The 12,152-nt window shown below is 45.5% G+C and overlaps 1 protein-coding gene across 3 annotated transcripts in view; it reads left to right on the top strand.

The window, feature by feature from the left end:
- The window catches only part of KCNAB2 (potassium voltage-gated channel subfamily A regulatory beta subunit 2), a 112,560-nt gene that overhangs the window by 23,149 nt on the left and 77,259 nt on the right, over nt 1–12,152 (top strand). The window lies entirely within an intron of this gene.

Raw genomic sequence — 12,152 nt, 5'->3', positions numbered from 1 at the left:
CATAATGGGCAGTGTTGCTTTTATGCTCAAATACTTGTTACTTTTAAATGTTACTATAAAAAACCCTTCTTTGAAATGTCATATCCGATCATGGGATTTGGTGGTGATTCGTGGAGGTTAGCAATGAAGGCTGCCTAAGCTTTAGAACGAACAAAAAAATAAAGTGGCAAGTTGCCACAGTTGTGCTATAAATTAAATACCTAAATAAAGAAGGTGCAGTTCTGCACTAGTTTATTTTTTGGAATGGATCATGAGCATAGACATTTCCACAGCAGCTCATAAATTCATCGAAACCAAGAGTCCAGTGTAATAGAAGATTTTAAGCTGGCTAATGCATGGCAAGACATTTTACCTAGTCCTGTAACAAAGAACTGCTCAGGTATAGAGGGGGAGCATGGTAAACAAATCATGACTTGGGTTTGAGGGGTCTGATAGGAGGTGAGAGAGCTTGGAATGGCCGAGGTTGGGAGGTTGTTCATGTGGAGGAGTGTGTGGAGTGAAGCTCTCTGTAGCTAACCTGCATTGCATGAGGTAGGATGGTATAGTAACACTGGCTGTTATGTCTAACATCACAATATCAGATGCAAGTATTGACCAGTATCTTTAATTGTCTTAAGATGCATTTGTGTCAATGTTCCTCTTCATTTTGGCTATAACTAGAGCTGTTTGTTGTTAGATTCTATAGAGCATGTGAACACGGGGTGTATTGTATTGAATGTGGGAGCTATATTGTTGAATGCCTTGTGAAGCACCGTTTGAGTGAACCATTGCAAATGAGGCTGGCTCTTGGCACCATGCAATGTACTGTGGGGCCTGGAGGATAACGTGGCTGGCACGGGCATGGCGGGGTTCAAAGAGGAGTTGCAGTGTTTCCACAGTAGACTCCTGGAGCCCACGTCTGGGAGTTAACCCCACACAGCACAGCATGGCTCTGCCACAGAGGGCTTTGTACTTCAGTGACATGCCTCATTTTTGGCTTCTGGCTCTGAAAGAGGGTTTGTTAAAAAGAACCTAAGTTCCATGCTGAAACTTGGAGCAAGAAAGGGTCACACTCCAACTGGACTTTACGCGCTGCATTCATGGGCAAGCTGATGCAAATCTGCTCCTGGATGTACTGACACACAGCAGGGGTTGTGGGTGGGGAGGGAGCTTTCCCTTGTCCTCTCATCCCCATCCCCACCGGGGGCTGTTCAAGGGCTATAATCATGTATCTCCTGTGTGTGAAGGGGTCCTCCTCGTGTCACACTGTACAGGCTCTTCTCTTGCTGCAGTCAAGCCTCTGCGTTTTGCTCTTGGTTTGTCTTCCTAACTCTTCTTTCCCCAAATCTCTCCACTTTCTCTGGCAGTCACCACTGCAGCATTAGTGGTACCTCATCCTGCCGTTCTCGGACCAGCCCATGGTATGGCTGTAGGGGGGGCCATACTCATGTCGTGGGTGCTTGATCTAGGGTGTGTGTTCACTGCCAGCACAGGTTGGCCGTTTGGTTCAGTCTCTCCATGTTTGTGGCTCGCAGGCAGCAGGGACTGTGTTTATGGAGGCATAAGCTTCGTTGCTGCACCTTGCCCATGGTGGCACCCTACAAACACCAGATCATAGTGAAAGAAGCTGGCAGGGAATTGTGCCGTGCAGCATTCGTATTGCCTGCTTTAGACAGGGAGTGGATAGATTTATTTTCCACCACCATCTCCCCACACACTACATCCCTGGTTCCTGTGAAGCCCACCTCCAAAAGGGAGCTTTTAAAAGGGGTTCTGGAGTCTGGTTCTCACTCCTTAGCCATATGAAGTTGTATGTAGCTATCTGATAAGTGGCTTGTATATTGTGGGATTCCAGAAGCAAGAACCTGAGACATCCTCAATATCGATGTCCACTTTAACAACTTCAGCTTTTCTCCCTGGCGCAATCACTTTAACCTGACTGCTTGTGAATGCTGTCTTTTGGAGCAGGGGCTTGCTGTCCTGCTGTTTTGGTGTTGTGTAATGTAATGTGAATGTGTGGCTTTTTCAGAGGCCAGATCCCATGAATGCAGGAGCTTGCTTGGGCTGTCTTTCCTCCACCTTCCCCAGGTGTGTATCATCTTTGATATCTGTCCAAGGGTAGAAATTTAAGGAGCTGGCTGCCCCCAAAAGGACAGCAAACCAAAGAACAAAGTGATCCTACAGAAGGGATGCCACTGCAAGATGTTCACCATGTTCCTGTTCTGGCTCCAGCTACCAAATTTAATAGTTAGAACTTTAGGACAAATTTCCTACGTGTGCCGGTACTGTCAAAGAGCAGAAGATCTGCCCTCAGTGTTGAGCCTTTTCTCCTCTTCCTTCCTCTCTGTGCGCACCCTGCTCCCCCTAGAAGGGGGAAGAGAGATTTGGGGGCTCTAAGCACACTGTGTTTGTTTTTGGCATCAGGGAATATTGGAAGCCTCTCAGGGTTTTACGGAATGGGAATATGGCAACTTGCAGAAGTAATGCTTTTAGCAATAGGTCACCTGCAGCCCTGGGCAGTTGAATGGCTTCTGTCAGTAGGAGGCACGTTGGCTGGGATCCTGAGGTTACCCTGCACTCCTGGAAAGTGCGACGAGGCCGTTAACTCCACCTGAAGTGAGGCATGCTCAAGAGATGGGCCCGCTGAGTGCAGCACCTCCTGGTACTGCACTGCAGTGCCGGCATTTGGAACAAGCCCAAGTCTGAGCGAACTCCAAAGGCAGGGGGTCTTGATGGAAGACACCCTGTTGACAGCTCCCTCTGGCTGTGGTGTGAGTGCCTCTCATGATGGCTCAGCCAGTGAGATGATCCAGCTCCCAGGCCATTTAGAGTTTCATAGATGAGCCTTTTAAGCTCGCCCTGGTGTTGCACGCTCACCCAGAGAGTCCCTGTGTAACAAGCAGGGCACTGGGTGCTGCACCAGTGTCCATTTCAGAATAGATTTCAGGTGGCACTTCCTGTAGAACATGTGACAGTCGTGAGGTATGTGACGAAGTGGGACTGTTCTTAATGTTTCCTCTGAATACTGTGTGGGTGCCTCGATTTCTGTCCGACACGCTGTCTCCTGGCAACTAGTGGCCTGGGCCGTCCCCCCTGCAAGGGGATACTAAAGATGTGGGAGATCAAAGAGGTCAGGTGACCTCCTGGCCCAGGAATGCATTGCACCCTGTGAATGGCACTTCTTGCAATAAGTGACTGGGGAACAGTAAAACGAAGGGGGGATAATGAGGACCAGGCATGCTGAAGGCTCAGAGAGGGACAGTTTCAGGGGGTGATTAACCCCTGGGAGTGTGTGGACTGCAAGGAGTACTGACAATTTTTCTCTCTGCTTCTGCTTTTCTTGGCGTGTGAGGTGCATCCTGACAGCACAACTGCATCCCCCTGAATTCTGCTTTTAGAATCCAGAGCCTCGAAGAACAGAGTGAACGCTGGGGGAGGAGGACAGGGGGAACACCGAAGGGCATCAGGGCAGGAGCTCTCCAAGTTGAGCTGCCAGGTGTTCCCAGCTTTCAGACTTTTCCAGTGAACCCTGTTATGCTTCAGAAAAGCTATCAAGGCAAGGTGCTTGAACCTGTGATGTTTCTACCCTGATATTTATTATTGACTCTCTCCATTTCAATAATAAGGAATACGTTTAAAACCCAGTTGGCAAAGGCAGGAGGAGTGGGAGTGGTGGCGAAGCTCTGGACTGTGTGAGGATGCACTGTCCTGCCAGGAATAGCTGATAGAGCTTCCATTTCTCTATATTTCCCCAAAAGATGATTGTCCTAGCCTCTTGGTGCAGTTCAGGAGTGCCATGCAGACCAGGGGCTGCCCAGGATTGCTTGGCTAATTGAATATCTGCATCGGGTACCTTTTCCCATTTCTCAGCAAGACAGGTCAGTCATGTCATCCCGTCTCCCACATGTTATGAGTGGTGACATACGGGTTAACACAAGCAGCGTGTGTGATCCAAGTGCATTGTGAGACTTGGAGTCCCTTCAGGCCCAAGAGAAACAAACTGGACTTTCTGCTTCTCAAGAGAGTATGCATTTTAGTGTGTGACACTGATAAAGCGATCATCTTGGGAAAAGAGAATGGATGATACAGACTTGATTTCATGAATTCTGTGTGTAGTTTCAAATTCTTGTGTTGTAAGTTTCTGCTGTAGGACCCTGTTTTGTCAAGTTTTCGCACTGGAACTGAGTTTTAAAACTTCTCTTAAGTTTTTTATATGAGATCAACTTTCTCTGTTCTCCCATAGCTCCCCCTCCCAGTCCTTTCTGAAGCCCCAGTGCTGTCCCTGCTGAGCTGTACTGTCACTTTCAGAGTACACTGCTTCTGCGGGCAGAGCTACTGCGATTCAGAGGTCAGCTGCAGGCATCACAGCTGGTTAGCTTCCTAATGTCTCAGTTTTTGACCACATTGGGTAAAAGATTAAATTCTTTTAAATGTCAGGTGTTTGGACTTTTTCCTCCTTAGTATTCTTCCTGTCTTTTCGTGTGGTTCTGATGGGATGTGCAGAAGCAGGGTGAACTGAGCTGGAGACATTCCCCTATCAGGAGACCCAGAGACACTTGCCTACCTCAACCAACCAGTTTGCTCACTTCTCCTGTGTAGCTGCTTCTGCATCTTGAGTTCTATCTTTGGGACGCTGAACTTTGAAAACGTTGAATTTTGTGTGAAGATCTAGGATGTGTCTGTATCTTTTCCTCAGTTACCTAGGGATGCTCAGAGACCTGCATGGTAGAGTACATGAACGAAGCAGCTCTGCCCTGCTGTGCTGTGTGAAACCATCCTGTTACTATTCTCTAACTTTTTAATCCACACGCATAGCCCTTGCTGTCCGTGTACCTTTTAGGGCTGGGGTGGTTCTCGGAGCTGCTCAAAAAGAGAGGCAGGGCAGGTTTCTTCCCACCTGTTAAGTCATGCTTCTGTAAATCCCACCCAGATGCTGCAAAACATTTTTGGATTTCTTGACATCCCACCATTTGTCAGTCTGCATAAATTGTGTAACCACAAAGATCTGTGGACTCAGACAAATTTTTGGTTAGTGACACTCAGCTTATATGGTTAGCCAGAGATATAGAAAAGTGGTTGTTAGCTAGTGGTCGCATCATTTAAAAATGCAAAAATTTGTCAAGTATAAAAAATAAAAACAAAGCATAAACTACCCAGTAAGCCTAATGAGTTTTTAATATAGTTTTAAATAGATGGAGTTAAATGTGGGGGAAAGAGAGGGATTATGGATTCGTCACTAAGTCACGTGCTGATGCTGCTAGGCTTAGTGAGGCATGGCTGTAAATCTCAGTTACCAGGAAACTACCAGACTACTTTGTGGTGTCTGTTTGCGAGAAGGTGGCATGAAAGGATTATACTTAAAGCCTCCAGATCTTCCCTGTCTCAGTTATTTAAATCACTGTTCAACCTGCACGGCTCCCCTCTGCCCCCAAGTTCAGATTCTTTTCATTGATGTAAACCACTGAAAAAAGCATCGTTTCTCTACCTAAAAAGGGTTAATTTCTGAAACGCCATTTAAAGAATGACAGACTTGGACTCCTGGTTTGATATTATAACATCATAGCCTGGTCAGGGGGCTGAAGTTTAATGCATAGGCTTCCGGGTGACCCTCCATGCCGTGGCAGCTGAGCTCCTCTTCAATGAATTCACCATTGCCACAGATGGAGAAGCTAACTCAGCAGAGGCTGCTCAAGGCAGTCTGGCACCCAATGCAAAACTTCTGTGTGCCACCCCTCTCCTACCCCATTACTGAAACCACCCCTCCCTTGGGTGTGCCAGATCGTAATGCCACCCACTCGAATTTGGCCTGGCTGCTCCCAGAAATCTGCCTTTCCAGGCACTGTCTAGTTTGTCTATAGGTAGAGCGGACTCTGCAGTTCAGGCAGAGAAAGACTTAGTGCCCAGTAGCTCCCGTTAATGCCTCGTCCTAGACTAGGATAAACGATGTGGTGTTAGCTCACATGTTCTCAACCTAATGCATTTGAAAAGCCTACAAGGCCATGTGTACTGGAACTCCTGCTAAGCTGCTCCTGTTCGAGTTTGGCTCCCCAGTGCCTTGTCTAAAATAGACTTTTCACACGTCTTCACTACCGCATTCTGTTACCTTTTGTCCTAGTCGAAACAAGGCTGAAATAGGAGCTGAGGTCGCTTGAAAATCTGAACAGAACTAATTTTTCCAAGGACTCTCAGAACATCTATTAAAGAACCAGGAATTGGGATCTCCCAAGTCCCAGTGCAGCACCTTACCCACAAGACCATCCTTTTTTCCTCAGTGGAATCCTGTCCCCGCTTCCTTGGAATTTCAGTGCTTCTTTTTAGCTTAGAGGCCGAAATATGCCTTATACCTGAATGGGGGAGAGGCTCCACCTGTCCCGGTACAGTAGAACCTCAGAGTTACAAACATCTCAGGAATGGAAGTTGTTCATAACTTGGAACAAAACGTTATGGTGGTTCTTTCAAAAGTTCACAACTGAACGTTGGCTTAATATAGCTTTGAAACTTTACTATAAGGAAGAAAAATGCAGCTTTCCATTTATTTTTAGTAGTTTAACACCGCACTGTACTGTGTTTGCCATTTATTGATTGATTGATTTTTTTTTGTCTCTGCTGCTGCCTGATTACCTACTTCCAGTTCCTAATGAGGTGTGTGGTTGACTGGTCAGTTTGGAACTCTGGTGTTTGTAACTCTGAGGTTCTATTGTATTTTTGTCTCCAGAAAAATGTGACAGACCTGTTAGCTTTTTGTAAAGCAAAGGTGTGTAAAAGATTCCCTCACCTCATTTTCACAAGGGCTTTTAGATACATCACTCTACATATAAACAGCTTTCCGTGTATTTCCATGCGTTAGCCCAGAGCAGTTAATACAGTAACTCTAACTCTAATGGATTTTCAGCTAAGCCTTTAAGGCTGATGAAACTGAAACTGGTTATAATGGTTTTAAGCAGGCTGAAGAGAAATATAAAATGACTGGGTCAGAAGAGACAAGCAATTTTTGTCAGTCATTTTGATCTACAGAGAACCTTGAGTCACATATAAAAATAAAGGAAGAAAACAGTTTGTCTTTAAGAGAGCAGAGACCCCCGCATGCCAGACTGATGGGAGCAGGTGGGAGCATTATTCAGAGAAAATACCTTTTAGGGAAGATAACTGAAATAACACACACTGTTATTTTTGGATGGAAAGCTGTGTGTGTGAAAGAACATGGGACTGAATGTATATACTGTCTGCTGCCGCACATGTGCAGTGATGATGATTTAAATTGTGGCTAACCCTCCTTTGAGGTTTTCGAGACTGACTGGTGGATTGAGGGATCTGAAAGGCAAGGTACAATGGCACAGGTCCGAACCCTGGCTAGATAACAAGTTTCCTAAAGCCAGAAAGGTTACATTTTGTGTCTGCTCATCCTCTGATGTCGGGGGAGTCTTTTCGTTGACTCCATTGGGCTTTGCATCAGGCCCCAAGTTCAAGACCAAGGACAAAGGGCTACCATTTTAAAAAGATGTTCTGAAAGTTGCAGTTTTCCTTCCACTACTGGTGGATTGGGGGTGGAGGAGCGGAGGGAGGGAAATTGCCCATCGTATGCCTGCGATATGAGGGATAGGTAGGGACCTGTCTGGAGACTCATTGAGCAGCAAGGTAGTTAATTACTATGAAGCTAGACACCTGTACAGTCTGTTTATCATAGTGCTGCAGTTCCTATATCAAAGAAGTGGAAATAATTACAGTTAAGCAATGGAAACCAATCGGCACTCACTGTCAGTAAATGTAGAGGTTAAAAGGAATATAAAATAGGTGCATAACAGACCTATTGACTCTTATCTCCTTTAAAGCAGTAGGCAGCGAACGGAGATTGCAAGGTAACCAACCATGCTGACTCTTGAATGCATAAAAGAACACCATCAGCTTGCAAACTGCACTTCTGCCTGTAAACTTTTTCCCAGTTACTGTTAGGAACATGGACCCTGCGTTTGATCTCATCCAGCAATTCCTATCTAGCTCAGTATCCTGTCTCTGACAGTGTCCAGTACCAGATGTTCCAGAGGAAAGTATAAGAGCCCCCCCACACTCGGCATATATGGGATAATCTGTGCCCCCCATGTTGTCTCACCCAAGTCTCTGATAGTTAAAAATGGCCCTGAAGCATGAGGTTTAATGTCCCTTCTGAAATTTTTGTTAACAAATAACTATTGATGCTCTGGGTATTCTTGTTATCCTATAAGGGCCCCTTGAATCTCCCAAAGTTTTTGGCTTCAGTGACATCCTGTGTTGGTGAGTTCCGCGGGCTAATTTTGCATTGTGCGAAAAACTATTTTCTTTTATCAGTTTCAAATTTGCCATGTTTTAATTTCCTGGAGTATCCCTGTGATCCTGTGCTATGAGACAGGAAGAACTGAAGCTTCTGATCTACTTCCTCTATAACTTTCATTATTTATATATTTTTATAATGGCCTCTCTTATTCATTTCCTTTCCAAGGTAAACAATCCCAATCTTTTCCATTTAGCTTCATTATGTAAGGTTTTTTCATGGTCCTCATCATCATCATTACCCTTCTCTAAGCCACACCCCGCCATGTCCATTTTGGAATGGGGTGACCAGTAGTTCATGTGCTATTTCAGATGTTCTTGTGAACACTAAGATTCCAGTAACTGCAAGAGACCAGAGAGAAAAATTATTTTTCTTCAGTCTGCTTGCTTTGTGCATTTGACAGCACTTTGTATAGTCAGTTTCCCCATTTTCCCATTATCATGCAGTATTTCCTGTCATGTGAGCCAAATTCTTCTCTCATTTATACAGGTGTGAATCTCCTATACTTCACTGGCCTCATTGAGATGACTCTAGATTTACGCAAGTGTTTCTGCGGGAGAATTGGGCCCATTATTGGGCCTTTCATTCAGCAAAACAGGGGAGAGGAAAACATTTACAGATAGGACTGTGCCATAAAACCCCAACGCTTGGCAGGGCGCTGAAAGATGCAAGCAGCATCTGGAACTACTTTGAACTCAGCTGTTGACATTGTTCCTTTTTCATTTGCCAGCCTGATCCCAGCAAGGCACTTCACAGACACCTTGTTGCACACTGTATTCGTTGTGAAAATAACAAAACTCACCCTGAATTTTAATCACTTCTGTAACTATCGGAGGTTGAAGAGAACTGGGGTGTTCAGTTGCACTCACAACAGTGTTTAATTGGAGGGAGTGTTGCACTGGAGCAAACTATACAGTTTCTGCAGCAATTATTTCTCTCTCTCCTCTCCTCCCCCGGCTCCTTTCCCTCTGCTGGATCAGATGTTTGGTCTGAGCCATCACTCTATGACGAAGTCTGTGTTCTCTTCTGGTGACAATGCTCTTTCTGCCATACTGGTCAGCGTTCTGTGAGAGACCTCATTTAAAATATCCTGATATTTTAATCTGCGTGGCATAAAAGCAGTGGGGAACAAGAGAAGTCCAAGGATAATCAGGATTGTGTTGAGGCCTGATTAAACTGGAGGTTTCCCTCTTCCCCAGCCTGAGAGTCTCTAAGTGACATTGAGAGCGTTGTCAAGGTTTTGTGCTAAAAATTGGAAGAGGAAGTAAGCCATCCATCTCTCTCGTCTTTTAATTATAAGCAGTGTCTCTCGCTGAGGCACTGCCAGTGGGTTTGCTTTACGTTTTACATCACTGCAGCTCTCCCCAGAAATCTGCTTGGAATTGCACCTTGGCCGAGCCTTTGTTAATCTTTTTGTGCAGCAAATAACTTTGTTTAATCTGGATGGGATAGAAACAAATTGCCTTGGCTTGGTAGCGTCAGGCAAGATTTAAACCCAAGTGGTTTCTATTAAATGGGAAGAGCCGAATCTTTCCCTCCTACCTATTCTTACCCCCAGCTTAGCAACAAGCTAGCAGCTAGTCAGCTTCTTTTGAAGCGCTGTGCTGAATACTAGAGGCATTTCTGTGCAGTGTTACTTGGCTGTGGGTTACTTAGTAATAGGACATGATGGTGCATTTCCTGACTTCTAGTAATAGTAAGTCAAACCAAAGAGATGTTTCAGTGAATTGCTAGTTCCTTCTTTAATATTAAGGCTGATGTTCATGGAAAATTTTAAGGAACGGCGCTTCCTGTTGTTTTGCTAGTTTTCTGTCTTGGTTATGGCAGCTGTATAATTCAGTAGGGCTCTCTCGGCTAGCCTAATTGAAGAACTGTAATTCACTAGTCGTTTGGGAATGGGTTGCCATAAAAACAAAGGTGATCCCAATGAAACTAAGATCACATTGAAAACCAAAGCCTGCATCACCTGTTAAATTACACAGTAGCTAGAGCATAGCTGAAAAGAACCAGCCACAAACTATATAATAATTGTAACCCTCTCGTTTGCTGATGTGCAAATCAAAGTAACATTGCTGCCTCAACTAAAACTCAAAGAAATGGAAGACCTCTTCCTGAAGGGTCCCCAGACATTTCTTGCCAGTCATTCCAGCATCGCAGTCCCTTCTTCTACGTTTGTCTAAGTCTCCTTGACCGAGAATGCCTGATCTGTCGAAGTTATCCGACAGAAGGGCCAGCACCAATCTGATACTACCCCATCTCAGCAGTCAACAGCTTAGTCCTCTGTTGTTTATACTCTTTGTGCATGGGGGAGGTTAACTGGGATTTTTGCATGATGGATGAAAACAGTTCTACTGTCCTCCAATGGAAGAGCAGAATTCTAAGCCCAGAAGTTCCAGGCAGGATTTCACCTTCCTCCAGAACTTCATAGCCAAGAGGCCATCGATAGTCTTGCCCCCGCTACCCAAGGTTTGTGTAGGCTTGGCCTGCTGGGTCGAAACCTCTCTACTCTGGGTCCATCTGGTATTTCTTCCATAACTGCCTTAATGGTTGGAGCCAGCACAGCTCTCCCTTTCTCTTTTGGGAACGGGAAAGTGGGATGAACGACAGCTGTTTGGATCGGGGACAAATGAGCAGCATACCCCTCAGGGTGCTCTCCTGTGAAATAGTTCCCTTCTGTCACTACATTGTCCAGTGGCACTTTGTGTTCCCAGTAGAATTAAACTCATCATGCATCTCTCACTGCAGTCAGCAGTCTGTGCCAGCTCGCTAGGAACAGTCACATCAGTGCCTTGCCTTGAGACACAGGGAGACCCTCAGCCTGCTGCAGATCAGCCTGCACCAGATTACTGACCTCTTCAGAAATTGCAGGGAATCACAGTGGTGTACAGACTCAGCCTGAAAGGCGTTCCTGCTCTCCTGTATGTGGCACTTCTTGGTCTTTATCCCTTGGGAAAAGTCCTGGCATGTCTGTTAGGAGCACTCAGCAGTGTCCGCCCTACCCATTTCACCATCCTGGAGAGGTCAGTCGTGGGTGGTAAGTGTGTGACTTTCTGACACTCACAGTTACTGTATGGCTTGGTTTATGTGGCTTGGTACATGGACTTGGTTCTCCAGGCAGAGCCTGAGTTAAGCATTCTTTGCTGTGCCTCTCCAGTGGCAGCACTGGGAATTCTTTCTGTCTGAGGTATCTATCCAACTCCCACCACCACTGTATTTGAACACCTCACAGTCTGTAATGCATTTATCTTCACAGCATCCCCTGGAGGCAGGGAAATGCCATTATCTCCACTCTATCAATTAGGAATTCAGGCACAGAAAGATGAAGTGACTTGCCCAAGGTCAGACAGGAAGTCTGTGGCAGAACAGGGACTTGAATCCTGGTCTCCCAAGTTGCAGGAGGATGCCTTCATCTCTGAAAACAAAATGTGCATGAAGCTTTCCCATTTGTCATTTATTCCTCCAAACTCCTGCGACATCCTGCCCTCTTGTAGCATCCAGAGCTTGTGTCAATTGTTAGCTTTGTGGTTGTGATTGTTAAGATGAAAGGCCTGAGTCCCTAACACGTTTCTGTGGGTTTGGGAAAAGGAGAATGTTATGAAAGGAGTAAGCCACTCAGCATGGATGTCACCTTGAGGTTATCAGTTCGGTTTTGGCATGATCACTCAGCATGACTAGGAAGTGTCTCAGGTTGCCACTGAGCACTGTTCTTCCATTTCTATTTTCTTTTGTCAGCTTCCTGTGTCTTGTTTTTAGAGGCTGTGGTTCCTCCAGGTCTCGCTGAGAAACAGCTCATTTGGAAAGTTCATTTCACCCTCGGAACACCAAACACTTAACGGTGTAGGGGACCAAACACACCACTGGGTCAGAA

The sequence above is a fragment of the Chelonoidis abingdonii genome, chromosome 23, assembly GCF_003597395.2.
Source record: "Chelonoidis abingdonii isolate Lonesome George chromosome 23, CheloAbing_2.0, whole genome shotgun sequence".
Lineage (NCBI taxonomy): Eukaryota > Metazoa > Chordata > Testudines > Testudinidae > Chelonoidis > Chelonoidis abingdonii.
This window is presented reverse-complemented; position numbering and strand designations above follow the sequence as displayed.